This window comes from Podarcis filfolensis, assembly GCF_964270895.1.
Source record: "Podarcis filfolensis genome assembly, chromosome: 1".
In the NCBI taxonomy this organism is placed as follows: domain Eukaryota; kingdom Metazoa; phylum Chordata; class Lepidosauria; order Squamata; family Lacertidae; genus Podarcis; species Podarcis filfolensis.
In genome coordinates, this window is record NC_139604.1 from 76,511,559 (window position 1) to 76,535,653 (window position 24,095).

A 24,095-nucleotide genomic window follows, 5' to 3' on the forward strand; every position below is an offset into this window, starting at 1 on the left:
CCAGTGCCGCCCTAGCCCTGAAGGTGTGGCTGAGGTGTGGCTTGGCTCCTCATGGCTCCAGCCATAAGGGAACTTGTTGTGGGGGCACCTGGTTGCACACCCTTGCACCCCTTTAAAAATCTGCACCCAGGGCCAAGGCTCCCCTGGCCCTCCCCACGCTACACTCCTGCGCTCATCTAAACCTGGTGTAATCTAGGTTTGTGTGCATGTGAAAGAGAACAAAGGGGAACCTATAACTGCCACCATCCCTGACTATAGGCTACACTTCTTGGTCTGATGGGAGCTGGGAGTGCAATAACATCTAAAAGGTCACAAGTTAGCCACCCCTAGTTTAAGATGTACCGTAGATCTGCCTCAATCTATGTTCTATTTACATATATGAAAATGTACTAAAATATTATAAACACTCTGAACTCCTTCCAATCCAAACCTAGGTAAATGCTACACCCCTGCAATGTTTCAGCACTTCAAGCTCATATAGGCCCTTTCCATCTAGGAAATATGCATCTGTAAACCCTTAGGTGGCAGGTAAATTGGCATGCACTCTGCAAATATCTAGAGCAAATTATCAATGCTGCCTTACTCCAACCAGTTCGTTAATTAAACAACAACAACAATCTATTGCATCTCCCAGCTTGCTACTGCTGTCAGGCCGGAATGTCCTGCTCTGACTGAAGGAAAGCCAGAAAGTAAAGACAGAGAGAAGCAGCCTGAATTTATGAGAAACAGCAAATCAAGGAAGCAGGGGAGATAGAAACAAGGGCAGCACCTTGGTATCATAAGAAAAGGTAGAAGTGAGACCTTTTGATCAGGTGGTGTTCAATCAGAACTGGGTTAATTTCTAGCACCTGGTCTGTCTGCTCTAAAAAGGCCCAACACACACACGGATTTGCTTTGCAGGTCTCATCCACATGCACACACCTTTCAGCCTTTAGTAATCAAAAGCACCCTTTCCTTCCCAGCCTAGTTGAATACTGTTAGTACCGAAGAACAAACTGCATCCTGCCACGTCCAAAACAGAATGAAGCCCCGCCCCCCTAGTTTTTAAGACCACCCCATGGATGGTACTGGAGCAATTAACCCAATGTGTGTGGGGGGTGCGAGATCTGGGAAGCTTACAGAGATAAAGTGGCAGTTTTGCATTTAACACCAGCATTTAGCACTAGCTCAGGGGTATTGAGAGCTGCTTGATTAGAGGGGCAAGGAAGGGAGGATGCGTGTGTGTGTGGGGGGGGGGAATTGGTAAGTGCCTCCTTCAGCTTCCCCCCTATCTAGTTGGTATGATCCTTTCCCTCAAAATGAGAACTTCGGGACCACTTGCTGCAGTTCAAGCGAAGCAAGAAACGTGTCGTCGTGCATCTTTTCCTTGAGGTAACAGCGTGCTTGTTTTCCTTCTGTGTGTAAGAATGAGGTGTGCGCTTAGGAAGAAAACCCAGTCTTTGGAATGGCTGGGATAAGAAGCTTCCTGTTCAAACCTAAAATCTAGGAGGAACTCATAAAACGGCCTTAGCCAAGCTGCTTGCCTCCCTCTTTCAGTTTCCCCTGTGGAAAATGAGGACAGTTACTCAGTCGTGTCTTAATAGGATTCCTGTAGAGTTGACAGGACCCAGGAGTGGGTCACAACATGAACACTGTCATGCATATAGATGGTAAATGGTTAAGAAATGGGTCTCCAAATGCATGTTTGGGTTAAAAGTGGGTCCTGGGGTCTGAAAAAGGACATACTACAAAGCCAGTAGTAATTATTCCGAGTTACTCAGGTCTTAACATGCTTTCAGGTGGAGCCACACCCTTGTCCTGGTATTGCCTTTATGATGGTGCTTTGAATACAGTACCTGATTGATAACGGGATCCTCCTATCCCTCTTTGTTCTCCACATGGTGCTAGTCCCTTTTCAGTGCGATTTACTGTATGTTCTTTTCATAAGAATTTAAAGTCTCAAATATATAAATTAAATGTTAATAAATTTACAAGGCAAACACATACATAAGTATCTTCTTCTTTGGCGATCACTCGTAGCCGAGTAAGATTGTCTTCCATTAACACAGTTTTAACAATGAGTCTGAAAGTGACTGTGGAGGCCAGTTCTGGATCCACATGTCCTTCCACAGTTGGGACATTGGTTTCTGGGTGGGAGTTGATCACGGTGTGAATTTGCCAAGCGTGCCTTCCTCTTACCACGTTTCTCCCTTGCATCCTGAGTTCGAGTGTCTTCAAAGCCCATGACACCTTTGGTAAAGGCTGTTCTCCAACTGGAGCGCTCGCAGGCCAGTGTTTCCCAGTTGCCAGTGTTTATACTACATTTTTTTAGATTTGCCTTGAGACAGTCTTTAAACCTCTTTTGTTGACCACCAGCATTACGCTTTCCATTTTTAAGTTCAGAATAGAGTAGTTGCTTTGGAAGATGATCATCAGGCATCCACGCAACATGACCAGTCTAACAAAGTTGATGTTGAAGAATCATTGCTTCAACATTGGTGATCTTCTTTCCAGTACACTGATATTAGTTCGCCTGTCTTGCCAAGTGATGGGTAAAATTTTCGGAGACACAGTTGATGGAATCTTTTGAGGAGTTGGAGATGGCGTTTATAAGTGGTCCATGTTTCACAAGCATACAGTAAGGTTGGTGGTACAATAGCTTTGTAAACAAGCATTTTGGCTTCCATGCGAATGTACTGGTCCTCAAACACTCTGCACTTCAATTGGAAGAAAGCTACACTTGCAGAGCTCAGGCGATGCTGGATTTCGGCATCAGTGTTGTTCCTTGTGGAAAGATAACTGCCTAGGTAGGAGAAGTGATCAACATTTTCCAACGTTACACCATTGAGTTGAATTTGTGGCGCTGCAGAGGGGTTATTTTGTACTTGTTGGTGCAGCACTTTGGTTTTTTGGATGTTGAGTGATAGGTCAAGCTTTTCATAAGCTTCTGCAAATATATTTAGGATGCTTTGGAGGTCATCCTCTGAGCATGCGCACACTACGTTGTCATCAGCATACTGAAGCTCTATGACTGAAGTTACGGTAACCTTACTCATTGCTTTCAGCCTGCTCAGATTGAAGAGCTTTCCATCTGTTTGATATGATTTCTACTCCGGTGGGGAGTTTCCCTTCGACACAATGTAGGATCATGGCAGTGAAAATAATGAATAGAGTTGGGTCTGAAACAGTGCAGGAAAGCAGTCCTGAAGCCATTTTGACTTTCCCAGTGACCTCAAGTGTTCCTCTGCAGTAAGGGAGGCAAATGGAGAAAGCCTCCCCATTGTCTCTTTGCTCACAAATCCTGTCTTAAGGGTGTATCTGTGTATGAATAGAGTGAGCCTGTGACCTGGATTCAGGAACTAAAGTATTCACCATCACAAAAGAGTAGCCAGACTGCGCAGGTAATGCAATCAGAGACTATTATCAAGCAATTAATGACCATTATCCTTGCCTTAGGATTCTGCTGTAGACCAGCCCTTCTGTGATGTATATATGATGTATTGGGGGGTGGCCTTAAGCTTAGAGGGTGGCAATTTCAAAAAATCCATGGTTCGGGATTCCTCCTCCCTCCTGCATGTGGTGAGTGAGGACCGTGTTGCAACAGTTTAATAAAGATCAGGCTTACTAGCTGCTTTGCTTCTCAATATTCCCTGGTTGGCCTCTGTTGTTTTCTCCTACTGATAGGGAACCCACTTTAGGACTCTTTACGGGCTTCTGTATACCCTCTAAGGGGAAAAAAGAGCAGATTTTGTTTACAACAGTGCTGATCGGCTCGCATATGGTGTTAGCTTGCTAGTCCTGCACCTGTCCAACCTATCCATTGCTGATGCTGTGAAGCACTGCATCTTGTGGGAATGTGCCGTATTAAATTATAAAACCAGCATGAAAAGCTTAATCCAGTAAAATAGGTTGTCAGATTTTTATAGGACTTCCCTTCCTTCATTTTGTTGTTATGACTGGGATCCAAACTGATTAATAAATAGGAGTTTTGCCATTTTATTTCAACGGCATGATTGCACCTTTAAGCATTTTCTGTTAAGCAAACTGATTTTTTTAAAAATTGATATTTTCCCACCAACCATCCTCTATTGAGTATTAGTAATAGTTTATTCTTTATTTAATAATACACAATTTACAGCTGTTTGCTTTCATTTATTAATAGCCCTTTCCACTGAACAGGATTAAGAGAAATAATTATTTTTACACACCATAGGGTCCCTGTCAAGTATTAGGTGGATGTCATTAACGTCTCAACAATTGGGAGTCAGAACTGCAAGCAGCCAAGTAGGTATATAAAGCTAATAGCATTCAAAGTTTTTTTCATCTTTCAAAAACAGTTTTGCTAGCCCACAAACTTTTGTCCATATAAAGCTGGGATTAAAAGATAGTCAGTGGAATATCTAATGCAAGACCTACAATATGTGGTAGCCAAATATGAGTTAGCAGTACAAAGGAGAAATACAGAGAAAAGTAACATGTGCAGAAGACACAGGCTTTAGTGATTCAGCATTGTTTGGAAGATTCTGTATGCCAAGAATATATGCAATTTTCTGCTCCCAATTAAAAATATTCATATTGACTTTTTGCAGATAATAATTATCGTAGGATTATAATAGGCTGAGGGACAGAGGATATAGGACTGACCCAATGTTTCTCAAAGAATTTTTAGCTAAAATTTGGAACATTTCAAGTTATTCTTGAATAGTTGAGAAATTTCCCTCTTCTGCTGAAGAACCTTCTGCAAACTGGTCAAGTAACTGAATGGGGTAGAGAATTTCAGCCACAACTGTAGATCTGGTTTTAATATTATTGGGTTTTGTTTGACTGTTTTTGAAGAAGGCAGTTGGCCTGGGCCCTAATTTTTTCAGTCCTCCTTTTCATAGCTCATCATCCATCAGTATGTATTAACAATAGAGCTTAATTCAACAGTAAGTGACTGGAAATGTCTCATCCAGATTTAACCTTCAGAAATATTCAGTGAAATGCCCCCCTGTGTTTTTCTGCCTATGATTGCAGGGCAGATTTGGGGAGGTAATTTGGGAAAGAACAAGTAACTGAAATCCAAAATAATACACGTTAAAACTAATTGCCTGTGATGTATAAGAAGGACTGCACTCTGCATTCTGTTGCTTAGGGCAAAACAGTACATCAATCTGGATTGGGGCATTGCGCCACTTTCCTGCTGCCATTTGCCCACAAGGGTACAGCTTGTAGTAAACATAGCCTTCAGAGGAAAAGACTGGTGGTGGGATCTTTGGTATGGAGCCTGAGTCCAGATCGGGACCACATTCCAGAATAGGGTCTCTATGGCTGCTTTTCCTAAACATTATTATTATTTATTAAATTTCTCTTTATTAAATTATTATTTATTGAATTTCATCAGATGATCACAGGGCAGTTTACAATATAAAAACACACAAAAATGTATATAACAAACAAACACATACACCCACCCACCCACCCTGCCCTGTGGTCAGCCAAGTATGCTTTAAAAGATGCATAACTAATGTAATGTGTAGTTTGGCTGAAGGAGAGATGGGGAATACAATGTTCACTTTACACTATTCAGGATGATAATAATAATAATGCATAACAGGTGCAACAGTGATGCTGATCTTCTACTTCAGTGGAATAGTGTTCAAAATATTCAGTGACAGTTTGTGGAACAGCAGGTAAATGAAGCAGAAAATGAAGCAACAGGTTTTCCCAATTCTTACCAAAAATGGTGGAGATTGTGAAACCGAGTAGTTAGCTCTACGAAGCACAATGGGGCTTATGTCTGGCTAAATATGTATACAACAGCACTGAATGGTTTTGTAATGAACATCTATTTTTACCATAAAATTCTATGCATCTATTGTGGGATTTTGGATATATTGTATATATATATGCAGGAGAGCATGTCTTGATTCTTCCTCCTAGAGTGAGATGGCTTAATAAGGAAAATAATAGAAGGATTTGTATTTAAAAAATAAATAACACGTAAGAAGGTAGTTGAAAACACTTCTGATGCATTTATAAAAGTAAGTTGTACTAAAATAAATCCCAGTACATTTAAAAAAAAACACATTTCATACTTTAAAAAGCTACTTTTAAGATGGGAATTAAGCATTTTAATTGCACAGGGATTTATCAAAGCATTATCAGTACAAAAGAAATTTTTTCTCGTGCATTAGTTGCATACTAATTAACACAGTTTGATCTTCTCTAGATGAGCATGTTCTGAATTATTACAAATGGGAGAAAAGCGGTCTGTATACACAATATTATTTTATAGCATTTATTAAGAAATTGGAGTTTTTAATTGCTCCTTCAGATGTCTCAGAAACAGATGAAAAAGGACTCTAGCAATAAACACACTTCATGAGGTTGCATGTACTATTTCCCACAATATTATTGAAGTTAGGTGTGTTACACGCTATCAGTTTCAATTAAGTCATGCTTTCCACTTCTAAAGATTCAACCTCAGAGAACTTTACCTGGGGGAAAGCCCAGTGGGGCTTACTTATGTGAAGACATATAACTAAAGTTAAGACCTCTTGAATTGAGGTGTTATTCAGAAAGGCCTTGACTCTGGGAAGGTGTATGTCTGTAATCTATCATCTCAAACACACAATTTGCCATATGTGTAGTTCATGTGGCTGCCGACAGATCTGTGAACTGCAGTGTGACAAGAGACCACTTCAAATAGGTTCATCCACGCAAATACATGCCTATCATGATGAGCCACAGCAATTCCTACATAGAGTTTAATGACCGCTGTGTGCTGTGCGCATATAAGGAAAAAACCTTCAAACATTCTGGTCTGTAATCCACAGCTATTTAAATACTCATAAAATTCTTTAAAAAAATAAAAATCCCTGTTCTGTTATTATCCAATCAGTAAGTATATTATAGTTTAATCATTTGTATGAGCTCTGACTAATATATGAGCAAGGTGCATGTAACTATACCTTTCTCTTAGCCAAGTTCCATCAGAAAAATGCACCATTTTAAACTAGTGAATAAATTATGCAATAATTATAATCAAATAGAAAGCTGGGGGAGGTGGGTTTCTCCTGAACGCTTAGCATCAAAAGATTCAACCCTCACCCCCCCATTTTTTTGCTTTTTCAAATACAAATTTTCTGTAGTCTCCCGAGTCCATTCAGACCACATTAAAGCTTCGAAAATGTGTGCACTACTAGGAACAAACCATTAACCTCAAGGAATCATAGGTCACAGCATGAATGGCAATCACCGGCATACTATGAGTTCCTAGCACTGAGAGTCAATGGTTTAATTAAACAAGATTTGCATGCTGCATGTAGATCACACACTGTGAAACACCTTGAGGCCAAGGCTGTCAGTATAATGTTTCATGGGATTGTGCTTAGCCTTCTGGCTGTTAGCAATGGCCATGGGAAAACAAAAGGTGCTGGCTCAGAGCAGAGAGTCGATTCAAACAGGAACAGCAGCACACAACACGCAGACAATTCTCTCGAGGTTTGATTGTGTATTTTGAAAGGAACTTAACATACTGAAGTAGTCAGGAGAACATGCCCTATAACAATTTTGAATTGTCGCTGAACTGAGACGCAGCTCATGCACACAACCGCAGTGCTTAATTTCCTCCAAATAATACACCTCAGGATTGCACTTCAGTGACTGACTAGTGCTGGAAGGATACGCATGTCAGCACAGGATTGCAAGGATTTCTGCAATTGTACCTTCCCTGTTGGGAAACAATGAGAACAGGGCGATCACTGCAACTTCATCTAGTCAAAAAGGTCTATCTTCAGGTTAAAATATGGCAGTTCAGTACCATAGGTGCTATTATTTTCAAGATCAGTGTGTCAACCATTGCAATGTAGGTCCAGTGGTAGCTGGCTTTTATCCAGGTTAAGAAGCTATCCACAATAAGCCATTATTATAGAAACTGATGGGCAGTATGGCCTTGATATTCTCACCTTCGTTTAATAGATGACTTTGCTAAAACTTGTCTTCTTTTGCCCCAATTCAGCAAAAGATTTATCTGTGTTGCTTATGCACACGGATTGAAATTTATCTTAGTACATAGTTCTGCATGTGTAGTGGTAGGCTGCGTGCAACTGGTGCTCAACTTCTGAAGATTCCCAGTGATACCTGTTAGGATTTTTGTTCCGTGTTTGCAGTCATGGGATTGTTGTTATCACATGACAGTGTATGTTTTCATTCCACAGTGTGGGAAGTGACGGAGACAGGATGTTTTGTGTTACTATGTTCCGGAATGTAGGATTATTGTCCTTTGTTCTTTCCCTTTGCTGACTGATGAGAAAGAGGAACGAGCTAAGTCAAATGCTTCAAGTGTATTATATGTAAATAAAGTAGATTAGCCAAGATGCTGTGCTATTGGGTCTGTTACGCAAACTGCCAATACTCTGCAAGTTCCTAAGTGTGCTGATGCTTCTTGGTATTGGTCGCTGTGATGTTTGGATTGGAGAAAGCTTTTGAAGTTCCCGAACGAACGAGCAGGAGGGAGAGAACATGCCAGTCGGCCTACAGAGTAAAGAGTGGAGTGGGATGGATGACCTTTTTTGACTTGATGGCCACATTGAGAGTCAGCTCTCGGGGGGTCAGATGGTTGGACACAAGCACACTCTCAGAGTACAGGCAGGCAGATGTGTAGACATTGGCACATGTAGTCAAGAAGGTGCATGCACACACCTTCAGCAGAGGAAGATATACAGGCCGGCTGGCAGATACACACATTAAGGCAGGTGGACGGACACACACACGCACACATATTCAAGGACTTTTCCATCACTTTCTCCTTACTTACAGACAGAGGGGGAAGGGGCGATCTGCTATGGCGCTTCATGTAGTTTTGCACCAATGCCTGATGAAGAGATACAATCTCCAGCCAGGGTTTTCATGACCTGACTAAATGCTTTGTGTGCATTCTGTTAGCTTTATACTTCAGCTGCGCTTGAGAATAATAGCCAACATTAGCAGATGGCTGCCAAGAGCATCTGCAACAAAGAAGACTAAGTAGAACTTTTGGGTTTTCTAACAAGTCCCAGTTGACAGAAAAGGGTGCACAAGTACCTGAGGGCACAGGAGGAAGCCAAATGAAGGTAACAGAATACGTAAACAGGGTTTGGTGTCTTTTTCTTTTTTAGAGGAGTGATCATTGGAGATGTGGCATTTTGTAACATTTGGATTTATTTATAAATATGGGAAGAGAACATAGGTGGAGGCAAACAACTTAAACACTCCTTCAAGCAGCAGGTCCACTGCCCTGTGTCAGGTCCCCAGAAAGAGGCTTCTGCATCCAAGTAGGTGACTTCAGCTGATAAGCCCTCTCCCTTTCCTTCCTTCTCCCTGCCTACTTCTGTTTCTGATTCCAAAAAATGTCTGTTTTTCCTACGTACAATTCATTGGTTAGAGTGTGTATGTTGAGGGTCATCTTCTCTGGGATCAGATGGATTTCTCTGTACCATGAATAGGGAACCTGTTGTTGTTGTTGTTTAGTCATTTAGTCGTGTCCGACTCTTCGTGACCCCCTCTTCGTGACCCCATGGACCAGAGCACGCCAGGCACTCCTGTCTTCCACTGCCTCCCGCAGTTTGGTCAAACTCATGCTGGTAGCTTCGAGAACACTGTCCAACCATCTCGTCCTCTGTCGTCCCCTTCTCCTTGTGCCCCCAATCTTTCCCAACATCAGGGTCTTTTCCAGGGAGTCTTCTCTTCTCATGAGGTGGCCAAAGTATTGGAGCCTCAGCTTCACGATCTGTCCTTCCAGTGAGCACTCAGGGCTGATTTCCTTAAGAATGGATGCGTTTGATCTTCTTGCAGTCCATGGGACTCTCAAGAGTCTCCTCCAGCACCATAATTCAAAAGCATCAATTCTTCGGCGATCAGCCTTCTTTATGGTCCAGCTTTCACCTGTAGCCCCCCCCAATTCCCATCATCCTTCACTATTCGCTATGCTGGCTGGGGCCAATCGGCGTCGGGGTCTAACAACACCTGGAGAGCCACAGGTCCCCCCATCCCTGCTCTTACTTGGAATATTCCATAAAAGCCTCCCATTTTCTAGGATTTAGCTTCCTTAAGGAGCCATTACAAAGCTATAGGCATTCTTTTGCCTGACAAAGGATGTAAACAGGCTGGTTTTCATAATGATACACTTTGAGCTTTGTCAGTTCTATCAGCAGGACTGGCTCCTGTTGATCCCAGGATCTCAGTTTGCTGTTGCTTCTCCCTCCCTTCTGCTGCTGGTTTCTCTGGTCTACTCATAAGAAATGCCAACATCAGGCTTTTTCAACCTTGGCCCTCCAGATGTTTTTTGCCTACAACTCCCATGATCCCTAGCTAGCAGGACCAGTGGTCAGGGATGATGGGAATTGTAGTCTCAAAACATCTGGAGGGCTGAGGTTGAGGAAGCCTGGCCAACATCGTCTAAGGAATTTTGGGTGTTGTGGCACTTGAGAAAGCCTTCTTACACAAGCTCTCTCTCTTACTCCTAACAACTGTTTTTCAGAATATTGCTTTTTCGGCTGCAGCAGGTTTCACAAAATCTTATTAGACATGGATACCCTATATAGATAAAGGGAAATAAGTTAGCATAAACAGCCATGAGCATTATTTACAATTTAGACTCCGTTTTTCTTCTTCATGGTAGTCTGCTTGTAATTCAGGCTGTGGAAATAAAAGTGAGTCCATTTCTCCCATTTATTTAAAGCAAAACTCAACAAACCTGCTGCACCTGGGACTGGGTGTGGAGAGTGCAGCTGAATGGGACACAGCTGTGGGCATCCACCTTGGGATTGCCCTTAAAAAACAAGCCTAGAGACAGCAGACTAGAAAGATGGCTGCTGTTTCCCGGAACCCTTCTCATTGTGAGATGTTTGCAGGTGAGCTGAGAGTTTGTTTGGACCCTGGGTGAGATCCCAGAGAATAAGAGGAAGGATGTGTCAGAAGGAAATTGAATTGATACTGATTTTTATATGTAAGTAACTTTGCACTAATGCAACTTCCCTTCCATATCCTCTCCCTTGTGCACTCCATAAATTTGCATTGAACCCCCAGAACATTTTTAGGGGGTGTGCAGGGAGATGAGAGGGAAAGTTAGTTCCATTGCGTACCCCCAAGTGCTTGTGCTGCCGAACTGTTCAGTTGGATGCCACCTTTTGTGAGACAAGGTTACCCCCTGCTTCCATCCTTGACCCACAAATTGTGATGGGTGCTGCAATTGATGACATCTCAGAGTGTTTACCCAGTTACTTGATCCCAGGAGGAAAGTGTGGTGATGAGAGATTAGTAAGCACTATTATGCATAAGGCTCTCTGGACTGGTTCAGTTTGCATCAGGTTTTTGTACAGACGTGTTCTTTCAGGCAGTGTTTGTTCCCCTCTTCAAATGTAGCCCAGTTTCATTCTAAACTACTTTGCTGACAGGAAAAATGACTGAAATTAAATGAAATGACTTGTGAAGACTCTGCAACAAAGGAAACACTTGTTCGTCATGAGGCATATCTAGTGCATAAATCATAGAGAAATGTCATCCTGAAAGCCTGTATTCTTTCTGAAAAGCTTCATTATAATGAAGACAATATACAAAGCAGAAGCAAAGAAAAGCTGCTAAATAACAGGTAATAGTAATAAAATCTCAATAAAATCCCATTATCCAGATGCTGATTATCTGAGGGTGCAATCCACTGAAGAAACCCCAAGTGTTAAGGAAATTAAAAGAAGTACGCATAACAGCTTAATTTGCATGGAAGTGGCTATGGAGATTGGCTTGGTTGGTTGTGGCATTTGGAATATTTTAGCTGGCAGGGCTGATGCTCACTAATAATGGACTCGTAATACAGATTTTTGCTATTACGACTTAAGTCACCCTTACCCTGACCTTCTCACTCTCTTCGTAATTAATAATGAGACATATTTTGAGCTAATGCCCACTTTTGCATTTGCAAGGCCGGAATTCAACAAATCAGGCTAGTGAGGCTCATAGCTGCTGTTTGATTATGCTCTGAACATTTTTTATCTGTGCTTTGGGCAAGTCCACATATGGGCAGGATCTCAAGTTAGCCTCACTCCTAAATAAGATTTGGGGTCCCTCTTTGCATCCAGCTTGTCTCCAAGGCTGGATGAGGAAGGGCCTTTGCTCTGGAGGATCCCTGCCCCCCATTTCCTTCCTCTCTTGGAAACCATCTCATTTGCTTCATTTAACCTTTTCTGGGCCAAGGAGCATGCTCTCACTGAGAATCCAAGGGCTGCAATCGTATACATCCACTTCTTTGGAAATGGTGGGGTGGGGGCACCCGCCTTTCAGTAAGCAGGAATGAGTTTGTGCATTCACAGCAGGTTCCAATTAATGTAATAATTACACTGGGCAGCTGGAAGTTGATGCAACGCTACAGAAGTGAGATGAAAAGAATTGAGAAGCCAGGGAATGCAGGAAGCATTGATGGTAAAGGTAAAGGGACCCCTGACCATTAGGTCCAGTCGTGGCTGACTCTGGGGTTGCGGCGCTCATCTCGCTTTAGTGGCCAAGGGGGCCGGCGTACATGTGGCCAGCATGACTAAGCCGCTTCTGGCGAACCAGAGCAGTGCACAGAAACGCCATTTACCTATTTATCTACTTGCACTTTGACGTGCTTTCGAAGTGCTAGGTTGCAGGAGCAGGGACCAAGCAACGGGAGCTCACCCCGTCGCGGGGATTTGAACCGCCGACCTTCTGATCGGCAAGTCCTAGGCTCAGTGGTTTAACCCACAGCGCCACCCGCATCCCCATTGATGTCTAGGGGCATGTAATTAGGTAAGGCAATACAAAATGCAAGTGTGTATTTCAGGCATAGGCAAACTTGGCCCTCCAGATGTTTTGGGACAATAACTCCCATCATCCCTGACCACTGGTCCTGTTAGCTAGGGGTGAAGGGAGTTGTAGTCCCAAAACATCTGGAGGGCCGAGTTTGCCTATGCCTGGTGTATTTGGTAAGCATCTAACTGTAAATTAGGGTTTGATCTCTTAGAATTTTACCAGGATCAGAGAAATCTAAATTGACTGTAAAATCAACTGTGAGGTGGATGCTGCATGAGGGAAACATGTGGATGACACCTCAAACCAGCCTCAAATATGCAGTAAATACACAATAGAACTTGGTGTGGATGCGCAATTGGTCTCATTGATACATAGCCCTTTCGTTCCTCAAAGCTGCAATGTAGTTTAGTCTTAGCATCCCTTGTGCATGTGTTGTTGCTGTTGTTGTTTTAAGTATTTTTTTAGCCCTCAGAAAGGTAACAACTAAAATTAAAACCATGGAATAGCCTGGTGCACGTGTTTGCCTCTCCAATCATAATCCAAGGCCTGCCCCTGTAATTTCTACCATGAGCCCATGGTGTCACTGGGATTTATGCTGCACTTCCATGGCAAAGCGTAGAAGCTGAGGATGTGCACTGCTGGAACAATACCACCATCATATGCAATTGCACAGTGGCTCAGTAGCTTATGGAGGATAATAATTGTCTGGACTGACTCAGGTCAAATAGAACAGAAGCAATTCCCACCACCCAAGAGCCAGAAGAGGAGGTAGGCTGCAAAAACTGCAGAACACATCAGTGGTGGAAAAAGCTCCTCTGACAAGAGCTCAAAACAGTCTGGCTCATTAAAGCCACCCTTTGCAGTGTCAGGAGTTCTGCATTGTATGATGCACTGAACGGCAAGTTCATTGATGATGATGGGCATTAAATTCTACCTCCTCAGAAGTTGTTAGACTAGCCTTCCCATCATCGCTGACCACTGACTATGCTGGGTATGGCTAATGGGAGTGGTAGTCCCCATAAATGCTGTCCACAGCCTTTCACCAGACACTGCAAAGCTGTGAATGACCACAAAGGAGGCAGAATCTACCAGTTTCTAATCCCTCTGAAGGACAATTGGCGGTTCTTTTTAGCCATAAGGATTAGCTGTCAGGAGTTTAAAGGAAGCCAATTCACTTCTTACTTCCTCCCCCCCTTTCTGTTTTTTCTTTTCCAGCTGATACTCATCGTTCCATAGCTCCTGGAGACTGCTGAGCATAGGGATATTTTTCTATTGAACTTGGCTCCTTTTACCTCCCTTGTGTATGTAACATCTTATTTGGTGGTGGATTTGTTGCTTCCAACTTGATAGGTTCTCAACCATCTGAGTTTGCAGTTATTATGTAATAAGTGAGACATACAACAACAACAACGACGTGCTACAAATAATCAGAGGGTGCTTTAAAAGTTCTAGTTTAGGATTGCTCAACATGGTTGTCAGGAGAACTCCATTCATGGGTGTTTGAGAATTATGTAACCACTTTCAAATTGTACGTTTCTGCAGTAGCATAGAATCATAGAATTGTAGAGTTGGAAGGGACCACAAGGGTCATCTAGTCCAACCCCCTGCAACGCAGGAATCTTTTTGCCCAGTGTGGGGCTTGAACCCAGAACCTTGAGATTAAGAGTCTTATGCTCTACTGACGGTACCATCACACAGTATGTTAACTTTATGTGTACATTACAAGCTGGAACAGAGATGTGTTCATAGTGCCGCCTCCCAATATCAAATCCTCTTTCTTTAACAACTCCATGTTGTGTACAGAAAGCCCAAAGCAAAACGGTGCATGTGTGTAGAAGCTCCTGCTCACATATAGGGTTTGCGTGTGATGGTGTCCTGATCCTGCAGGACTCCTACACATGGGCAGGAGTTTGCATATTGGGCTTTACATATAGACACCCATGTGCAGCTGCTAAAGAAGATCTGATGGGGGCAGAGCAAAAAGCATGGCTCCAGTTCTGGTTTGGACATGGTTATGCCACAGACACAAGCAACATATACAGAGGGCTTGTCTCTTTCAGTTTCCACAGGGATTGTCTTAGCTTTTTAAAAGAGGACATCTGTATGGTATAGAACAGGCACGTCCAACTCCCAAGAGACTGCCATCTACTCCCAGCATAAAAAAACCTGGCAGTGATCTACCCAAGGTGGCAACTAACTGGGGGGAGATTTGCCCAGAGTTGTTGAGCTTTTTTGGGAGGAGAGAGGAGAGAGTCGCTTTTTTGGGGAAGCAAAGGTAGAGGAGCTGCTTTTCCATGAGCACTTTTTCTCATCCCGCGATTTACCTGGGGCACCCCGCCAGTCTACTGGTAGATCACGATCTACCCGTTGGACATCCCTGGTATAGAATGTTGAATAGGACTAGGGAGAACCAGCTTCTAATGTCCACTTAGCCACAAAAGTTACTGAGTAAACCTGAGCTAGTCAGGGATTTTTTTTCAGGAGGAACTCACCCAAACTCACTTCCAGCACCTCAGGTGGATGCCATTGCCATTCTAGCAGGAAAAAAGGCGTTCATGGTGAGTTCTGGCACCTGTTTTTCTAGAAAAATAGCCCTGGCTCCAGTCATTCTTAGCCTGGCCCACCTCCCAGCACTTTTCTGAAAAATTAGGAAGACAACATGCACTTCCCTGAGCTCCTTTCAGGAAAAGCAAGATGAAAATGTAAACAATATAAAAAGAAAAATCTGGGAGCAGTAATTTAATCAGTGCCTTGTACAGTAGGGGAAAATTTTGATTCAGATCACAGCCACCCTTCAAATTCTGAATTGTGCAACGGAGTTCTTCAAACAATACTACAAAAACACATATTAGTGGAAAGTCCACATTAAAATTAATAGTGAAAATAACATACAAAAACTCATTATATTAGGGGAAATTGCTAGCAACAATGTCTTACATTACTCAAGCTGCATAAAAATGTGTTTATTAGAAGAAATTCGCATTAAAATGCTGAAGATTTTTTTGTGACGATTTAAAAAACAACATGCAAACTGCTGTGGAAGTGTGGGGTACTAAATTTACGATTGGAAAAATGAGAAACTGAGAACCTTCTGTCCCTAACATGGACTCACAGGAGGACTTTTGATGTGGTTGAAGTGTCTGCTAACAGAAGGAAAGGGGAGGCAATTTTTGCTTTCAGTCCTACTTCCTATGCACCCTCCAAATATGTCCAGATTATTGGACCCACCAGAAGAGGGTGGCAGGTCGTGCGAGGATTTGTGGGGAAAGAGTGAATTGGCAAAGAAAGCCACCTCCTGGATCAAAATTCCTTTCTTGCATAGGGGCACCAATTGGATTCCATCTAATAGCTATATTTTAACCAGAATCTGTAGGCCACAGTTCCCATAATTAAGCATTCTTGAATAATAATAGCAGCCATTCTGAGTTTGTTTATAACAAACTGGATAATCTCCGGCAAAACAATAGCATGCAGACACAAATTGGAAAACAAGAGGGCATTCTCTGTGCTGTGCAACTGGAGGATTAGAATTCTCAAGCTTTTGATTTGGAGTTTATGGGAAAAGCTCGAATTTTAAACACCAGCAACAATGTTTCTGTGCTTTGCTGGCATTCTCTCAATGCAGTTCGTGTACTGCTTCAAGATACTCAGATGGCTGTATATTTTGCTTTCCCTGCGAGCAGCCAATTTGCAAGAAAGGGTCTAATATAAAAATTGCTATTTACTCTGAAGCAAGTGGTACAGTACATTATCACTTGACACTGATGTTGTTAGGAGGATAGCAAATCAATAATCAGTTCTCATTCAGTGACTTCGTAAACCATCAGCTTCCATCATTGTGAAGCTTGTTTCCATTTCTGCACAACCCTTATTGCCAGGCTAGCAACTGATTATTTTACAACAGACAGGGCTGATAGATGATCGAATGTATTTTTAATTACCTTTCTTGAAAATAAAACCAAGTGGTGAAAGGATTGAAACTTTGGACACTAACAGATGCATCACAAATTTTTATAACTAAAGAAAAGTGGCCAGAAGTGATAGTTTCTCAACTTTGTAGAACAAGACAAGGATTTAGGATTCAGTAGCTGTGAATCTTGGTTGCTATTGCCAAATGGCCTAGATGTGTGTGTGTGCACTGAGATCCTTGGCATGTAAACTTCCATTCATCTCAATGGAGGGAGATGGCTTGAATGCAAGTGGAGAAAAACTCTAGACCGTGGGTAGTCAACCTTTTTATACCTACCGCCCACTAATGCTTCTTTCTTCATGGTAAAATTTCCTTACCGCGAAACAGTGCTTGATGGAAGGAGGATTCAGCTTGTGCCGTAGAACCCCCTACCACCCACCTAGAATCCTGAAACACCCACTAGTGGGCGGTAGGGACCAGGTTGACAACTCCTGCTCTAGACCAGGCATAGGCAAACTGCAGCCCGCAGGGATGATGGGACCACAATTCCCATCATCCCTGACCACTGGTCCTGTTAGCTAGGGATGATGGGAATTGTAGTCCCAAACATCTGGAGGGCTGGAGTTTGCCTATGCCTGCTCTAGACAAATGCAAACACACTACTGAGTGCTTATTATTGAGCCTACTTAGAAGACATACTTTGCTGCCTTCATGCATTCTCACTATGCCGCACAGCAGAGCTTTTCCATGTAGTGAGGGGCCTCTTGCAGTCTACTCTGAAGGAGGGGAGGAACCAGCAGTAGTTTGCTGTCACTTGTTTACAAAGCATTTTGAGGATAAAATCACTTCCATCTTGATTCTGTTGTTATAGCAGATTAATCTGAGCACTGAGTGTCCTGAGCACTGTCTAGTCCTGTTGTGTTGGATGAGGCTCAGAGATCTGGACAAGGTGCTTGGATCGGACAGGGTGACCACTGGTTCTCTGGACCCTTGCCCCTCTTGGCTGATAAAATCTCTCAAGGAGGGGACAGCTGGCTGGGCCAGGGAGGTGATTAATGCCTCCTTGTGAGAGGGGGTGGTCCCTGCCTGCTTGAAGGAGGCAGTGGTAAAGTCACTCCTTAAGAAACCCTGCCTGGATTTGGAAAATCTTGAGTGATTAATGGGTGGTTGCCAACCTCCCTTTCTTGGGCAAGGTTGCAGTGGGCAGTTGCAGACTGGATGCAGGCACTCTTGGAGGAAGCTGATTCTAGATCTATTTCAGACAGGGGTTAGGCTGCCCTGTTTGATGACCTCTGTTGGGAGAGAGACAGGGAAAATGTGTTCCTGTCAGTTTTCCTTGACCTCTCAGTGGCTTTTGATACCATTGACAAGGCATCCTTCTGGATGTCTGTGTTAGAGGTGGGCAGCACCACTTTGTAGTGGTTCTGGTCCTACTTGGATGGTCATTTTCAGAGGATGCTGCTTGCGGAGTGCTGTTCGGCCCCATGGAGCTTTCAGAGTCTGATTCCTTGGGGTTCACTTTTATCTCCCATTCTGTTTAACATCTGCATGAAACCACTGAATGGGGTTATCCGGAAGTTTGGAATACGTTGCCAGCAATATGCTGATGACACACAGCTCTCCTTTACATCTGCAGGTGAGGCAGTGAATGTGCTGGACTGTTGTCTTGCCTCGCTAATGGACTGGATGAGAGCCAACAAACTGAAGCTCAATCCAAATAAGACTGAGGCACTGTTACTAGGTGGTTCCCTAGACCAGATGGATGAGGGCTTGTCTGCTTTTGATGAGGTTACACTCCCTCTGAAGGAGCAGGTATGCAGCTGGATCCATTGCTGTTGCTTGAGGCTTAGGTGGTCTGGGTGGTGCAGAGTGCCTTCCTTCAGCTTTGGACCCTGATCCTTCATCATCTGAGGCTCTTCATCATGTGCCCACTTCACAAGAGGTCTGGAGAGCAGCATTTTCTGCAGTGGCTCCCTGTTTGGGGAATGCTCTCCTCAGAGATGTTTGCCTGGCACCATCATTATATATCTCTGTAGGTGCCAGGCAAAAACTTATCTTTATAGTCAGGCCTTTGGCTTTAATTTAACTCTGGCCTTTTAGAAGTGGGCGGGATGGTTTTAAGATACAGTCGTACCTTGGTTGTCAAACACCTTGGAACTCGTATGTTTTGACTCCTGAACGCCACAAACCTGGAAGTGAGTGTTCCGGTTTGTGAACGTTCTTTTGGAACCTGAACATCTGACAGGGCTTCAGAGGCTTCTAAAGGACATTCCTGCAGCCAATCAGAAGCTGTGATTAGGTTTTCGAACTTTTTAGAAATTGAACGGACTTCCGGAACGGATTCCGTTCAACTTCCAAGGTACGACTGTATTTCTTTTTCCTCTTGGTTTTAATGTATCTTGATGGCTGCTTTGGGTTTCCCTGGGCAAGATAAGTAAAGGTAAAGGGACCCTGACCGTTAAGTCCAGTCGCGGATGACTCTGGGGTTGCGGTGCTCATCTTGCTTTACTGGCAGAGGGAGCCGGCGGTTGTCTGCAGACAGCTTCCGGGTCATGTGGCCAGCCTGACTAAGCTGCTTCTGGCGAACCAGAGCAGTGCATGGAAACGCCATTTACCTTCCCGCCAGAGCGGTACCTATGTACAGTGGTACCTCTGGTTACGTACCTAATTCGTTCTGGAGGTCCGTTCTTAACCTGAAACTGTTCTTAACCTGAAGCACCACTTTAGCTAATGGGGCTTCCCGCTGTTGCCATGCTGCCACCATACGATTTCTGGTCTCATCCTGAAGCAAAGTTCTTAACCCGAGGTACTATTTCTGGGTTAGCGGAGTTTGTAACCTGAAGCATCTGTAACCTGAAGCGTCTGTAACCCGAGGTACCAGTGTATCTACTTGCACTTTGACGTGCTTTCGAACTGCTAGGTTGGCAGGAGCAGGGACCGAGCAACAGGAGCTCCCCTAGTCGTGGGGATTCGAACCGCCGACCTTCTGATCGGCAAGCCCTAGGCTCTGTGGGCAAGATAAAGCAACTAACAAATTCAATAAATAAAATAATAGTCTACAGTGAAAACCCGTTTTGCAAACACAGCTTGCTCTATAGCTGCTCCTTTTGCTGCAGAGGAACAAGATAATCAAGGAAGATTCATGTCAGCAGTAGTTCTGAACATGGATTCACTCGTGGCGCCTTAGTATGACAGCTGCTTATACTATATTTTCATTATTTTTTATTAAATTTTATATTAAAAGGCAGCTGCTCATACCTTTGGTTAGGTACTGTGTAGCCGGCGCACAGGAGATAATCTTGGGAGAAAGGCAGTAATTGTTTTCTCAGTGTTCACTCATGTTTGGATAGTGGGGGCTGAACACGTTGAAACATTATTCTTCATCCCTGACGTTAGATCCACCACCTGGATATGCTGTTGGCTTTCCACCATCTGTTAACTGGGACTTGCAATGGCCTATCGGAGGCTGGTGTCAGGAGAAACAAAATAATCCCTGTTCTGCATCCAAAAAGCATTAAGAATTGCTGCAGCCCATGCCTCCGTTGACTTTATCAAACAAATGATTTATTGCTAGCTAATTTATTTTTAGAACCTGCTGTGATTTTTTTATTGCATTATCTATACAATTCTTAAGTGGAGAGATGCTTTCATGGACAGCTCTAGTTTGCAGGAAAATGGCATTACCTCTAAAGCTGCTAAATGGTTGGTTTGGGGGCTTCAGCAATCACTGGTGAAAGGAGAGAGAATGGAGGTTTGAAAGCAGGTTGATTTCGCTCTGCATGCGACTGTGTGCATTTCACATTGAACAATAGCTTGTCCATGCTAAAGATTTTCAGCTAGTGGCAGTCATGCTGACTCCTTGTTCTATTTTTCTAACACAGCTGCCCATTATTAGCTCTTCCCAGCGGGTCACTCAGTATGTGTATCTTAAGTAAACCTGGATGAAAAATTGGCCAGAAAAGTAATTTAATCCCCAAATAATAAGTTTAGGGCTCCATAAAAATTAATGTTGAAAATGCCTTTTTTTATTTCCTCAAATTAAGTGTTTTCTTGGAGACTTTATAACTTTTCCTTCCCTTTATTCTGAAATATTTGTCTATTTCCATGTTTTTATTTTTCCATGCTTATATTTTATTTTCCATGTTTACTATTATCTTTTATTTTTAGAAAAGAGGCCAAAATTATGTAAGAATTTTGTTTTAGATGTGGGATGAAAATTATAACTTTGAATCTGATTAACTTTTTAATTTTAAGCCCTTTACCAACTGAATGGTAATTCCTGGGCCCTGTTCTCCCACTGCTTTGCCCCACGGAAAACCGCTCTTTATTTTATTTTTTTTAATATTTAATATTTAATATTTAATTATTTAATAATATTTATTAAAATTTCAGAGGAAATACAAAAATATGAAAAGGAAAAAAGAAAAAAAGAAGAAAAAAAGAAGAAAAAAAGATACAAAATACAGAAAAATAAAAATAGTTAAAAACAAATCAGTCATTCCATATCCTATCTTTCATCTGCCTATTTCCCTGACTTCCTCACACCTCCCTTTTTTTGTATCCTGATTCAGTCATTGTTTCACCAAATCCTTTCTATATTTTAGCTTATAACCAATTAATTAACTCTATACATCCTATCCGTCTTTCACCATATTCTGATGTTCAATTTACCTTACTTTATTTAACCTTATCTTACCATAAAATACCTTAACCTTATCTTACCATAAAATACCGTAAAATACCTTAAAACTTAAAAACTTAATACTTATTTATCCTTATATCATTTCTGCTAAAGCCAGACAATTTCATTCCAACATTCTCCCTAATATTCATTAATTTTACACTAATTCCCAAAATAAAAAAATTTCTTTATAGACTCTTTCAGTTTTCATCCAACGTCCCTTCTTCCTGGTCTCGGGTTGTGTCAGTCCTTATTATCCATTCCATCTAGTCCATCAACCTGGTAGTCTGATATCCGAGGCTCTTAAGTCTCTTCCATGCCCCTTCTGCAGATCTTTTTCTTCTTGTTTATACTTGCACTTTTCCTTGTCTTTTGTTGGTCTCTTTCTTGGTTTCTTTCCTTTCTCCTTAGGGAGTAGGTCTCCGGGGAATTTCCATCCATATTCAAGTCCATCTCCCCACATCAAACCAGCCCATTCCCCACAGTCCCACTCCCCACAGTCATCAATATAATCCAAAAGATCTTTAACAGCATATTTCAAAATATCTCCAAAGTTGAGATCCTCCTCAGCTCCAGACTCCCTCAGGCCTAATTCAAGTTCATTCTTCCAAAACAGCAGCTTATACTCCTGCAGGGCCTCGGGTCTCACCATTTGTGTTGCTTGAGGTAGCACCATAGCTTCCTCCATTATTATCTGCCCTTGCATTTGCCCAGTCGAACCAGTTTCCTGGATTGGTCCCTGTATAATTTCTATGTCAATATTCCCTATTTGTCCACATTCACTAGTTGCAACAGTCATCAAGTCCAACTTCTCATTCATCAAATCCACCTTCTCATGCAACTGCTCCAACAAAGCACTTGTCTTGCAAAAAGCAAGCACCAGGACTTCTTCCAAACACATTTTTATTCAAGGTCACAGTCTGGTCCCACGATGTTAATCTCGCAGCTGTGAAATCCCCAAGTAAACTGCAGCAACAATTTGACAAGCTCCCTCTAGAGGATACAATTTCTATTTGTGTCCATCTTTTTAAATCATGTCCAACAAAAGAAAGTTACCTTCAGTTTTCAAATATTTTGTTTCTTTAGAATGCAACAGGCAGCATTGGAATCAATTTGTTTCTCTTTTTTCTTGCTTTCTGTCAAAATATTCCATTCACAGTCAATGAACGTCTCCGATAATTTCTGTCTCTGGCACCCCGTTCCCAGGTTTGAGACGGTGGAAACTTATTTTCCTTTACTCCCTCTCCAGCAGGCTTGAACAGTTTAATTCCCCCCCCCCTTTTCTCCTGCTTCCAAGGGGGTTTTAATGGTTATAAATGAAGGAAATTTCGACCTTTGTAAAGTGACTTTCCAGGCTATTAGCTTACAAGATTTTTGCTTCAGTCTGTTTACAGAAAGCGGAAGGCGGACTTCCTGTTTTGAACCTTCCCGCTTCGGTGCCAAATTAAAATATTTCTTGATCCAATTTTCCGTTTCTACTCACGGGTACTTGTTTAGAATCCAACTGTCGACAGGAAAAAGTCAGCGCTCTCCGGCAATGGCAATGCGGCTTCCCTCCGTGAAAATAGCAGTCAGTTCGCAGCACCGCGCCAATCACCCTACTTCACTCCGGAGCCCCGAAATGGGGTCCCCCGCGAGTAGGGGAGGCGCTCCTGGTGCTCTGCCGAACCCCACGTTCCCAGGCTTCTTCCACCTGGGATTTCTAGCGGGTCCCCACCTTTGCCATGGCGGGTAGACCCAGTTTCCATGGAGCCCGTTCCTCCGGTAGGAGGAACTCCGCCATTTCGCCGATGGCGCTAACCCGGAAGTCCCGGAAAACCGCTCTTTAGCGCTCAGTCAAAGCAAGTGGCAATTCAGGTTTCCCCTGAAATCCAAGTTGTTCTGACCTCTTGCTAAAAAGCAGTTTTCCCTTGGAAAGGATCAGGGCAAGGAGAAAATCTCTCTGACTTGTGTCTAGAAAGCATGGGTCAATTTGTTCCCCAACAGATATCACAGCTGGAGAGAGACCTGTTGGAATGCAATGTAAAAGTGCTGTCTACAATGTATAAAATATTGGAATGAGAGAGAAAAGATGAGCAAGTAAAATCCTCAATAATACATTGGGCAATAGATATTGGTCATAATATAGGGGAAAGCATGGGAATGATTGGGGAATATGGATATAAATTTTACAGCCTGTTATGGTCTAAGAGAAAATTATATGAAACTGAAAATGATATATCGATGGTATCTAACACCAAGTAAATTGGCAAAAATATAAATTAAATAAGTGTTTTTCATTTTTCTGCTCAGTAATAAGTGAGCATTGCTTGCTTACTAAGCATGCTCAGTCCTCATGGACTCTTTTGAAGTTTTCCCCTAAATACATTCTGTAGCTGTTGTAGTTTATTAAATTTCTATACTACTCTTCATCCAAGGATCACAAAGTAGTCTGTAAAAACACATAGTAACAAACAAAAACAACACCCCCACAGTTTAAAAGACCACAGATTGTTCAGTTAGCCATTGGCCTGGGAGATGAGGAATGCGCTTGACTGGCGCCTTGTTCAAACTCTGGGGTTCCTTCAATCTTGCTTATTCCTCCTTGTCGTGTGTGTCTGTAGTGCTGTTTTGGCTACGTAGGAATCAATACTCAGAATGTTTGTTATAGGTGTATTGGAAATATAATAGTACTTTATATTAGGTAAAAAAGGGCACCCCTTTTATAAATTATAAAGAGTTCTGGAATTGCTTTTCTGT

The 24,095-nt window shown here is 42.5% G+C and overlaps 1 long non-coding RNA gene across 3 annotated transcripts in view; it reads left to right on the plus strand.

Moving 5' to 3' along the window:
• Positions 1–1,089: 1,089 nt before the first annotated feature.
• The window catches only part of LOC310756441, a 56,436-nt gene continuing 33,430 nt past the window's right edge, over positions 1,090–24,095 (plus strand). Inside the window, exon 1 of one of the 3 annotated variants that reach the window (XR_014544876.1) lies at positions 1,090–1,371. This is a non-coding gene — a long non-coding RNA (uncharacterized lncRNA). The remainder of the gene's footprint in view (positions 1,372–24,095) is intronic. The other 2 variants (XR_014544877.1, XR_014544878.1) reach the window with 2 other exon arrangements.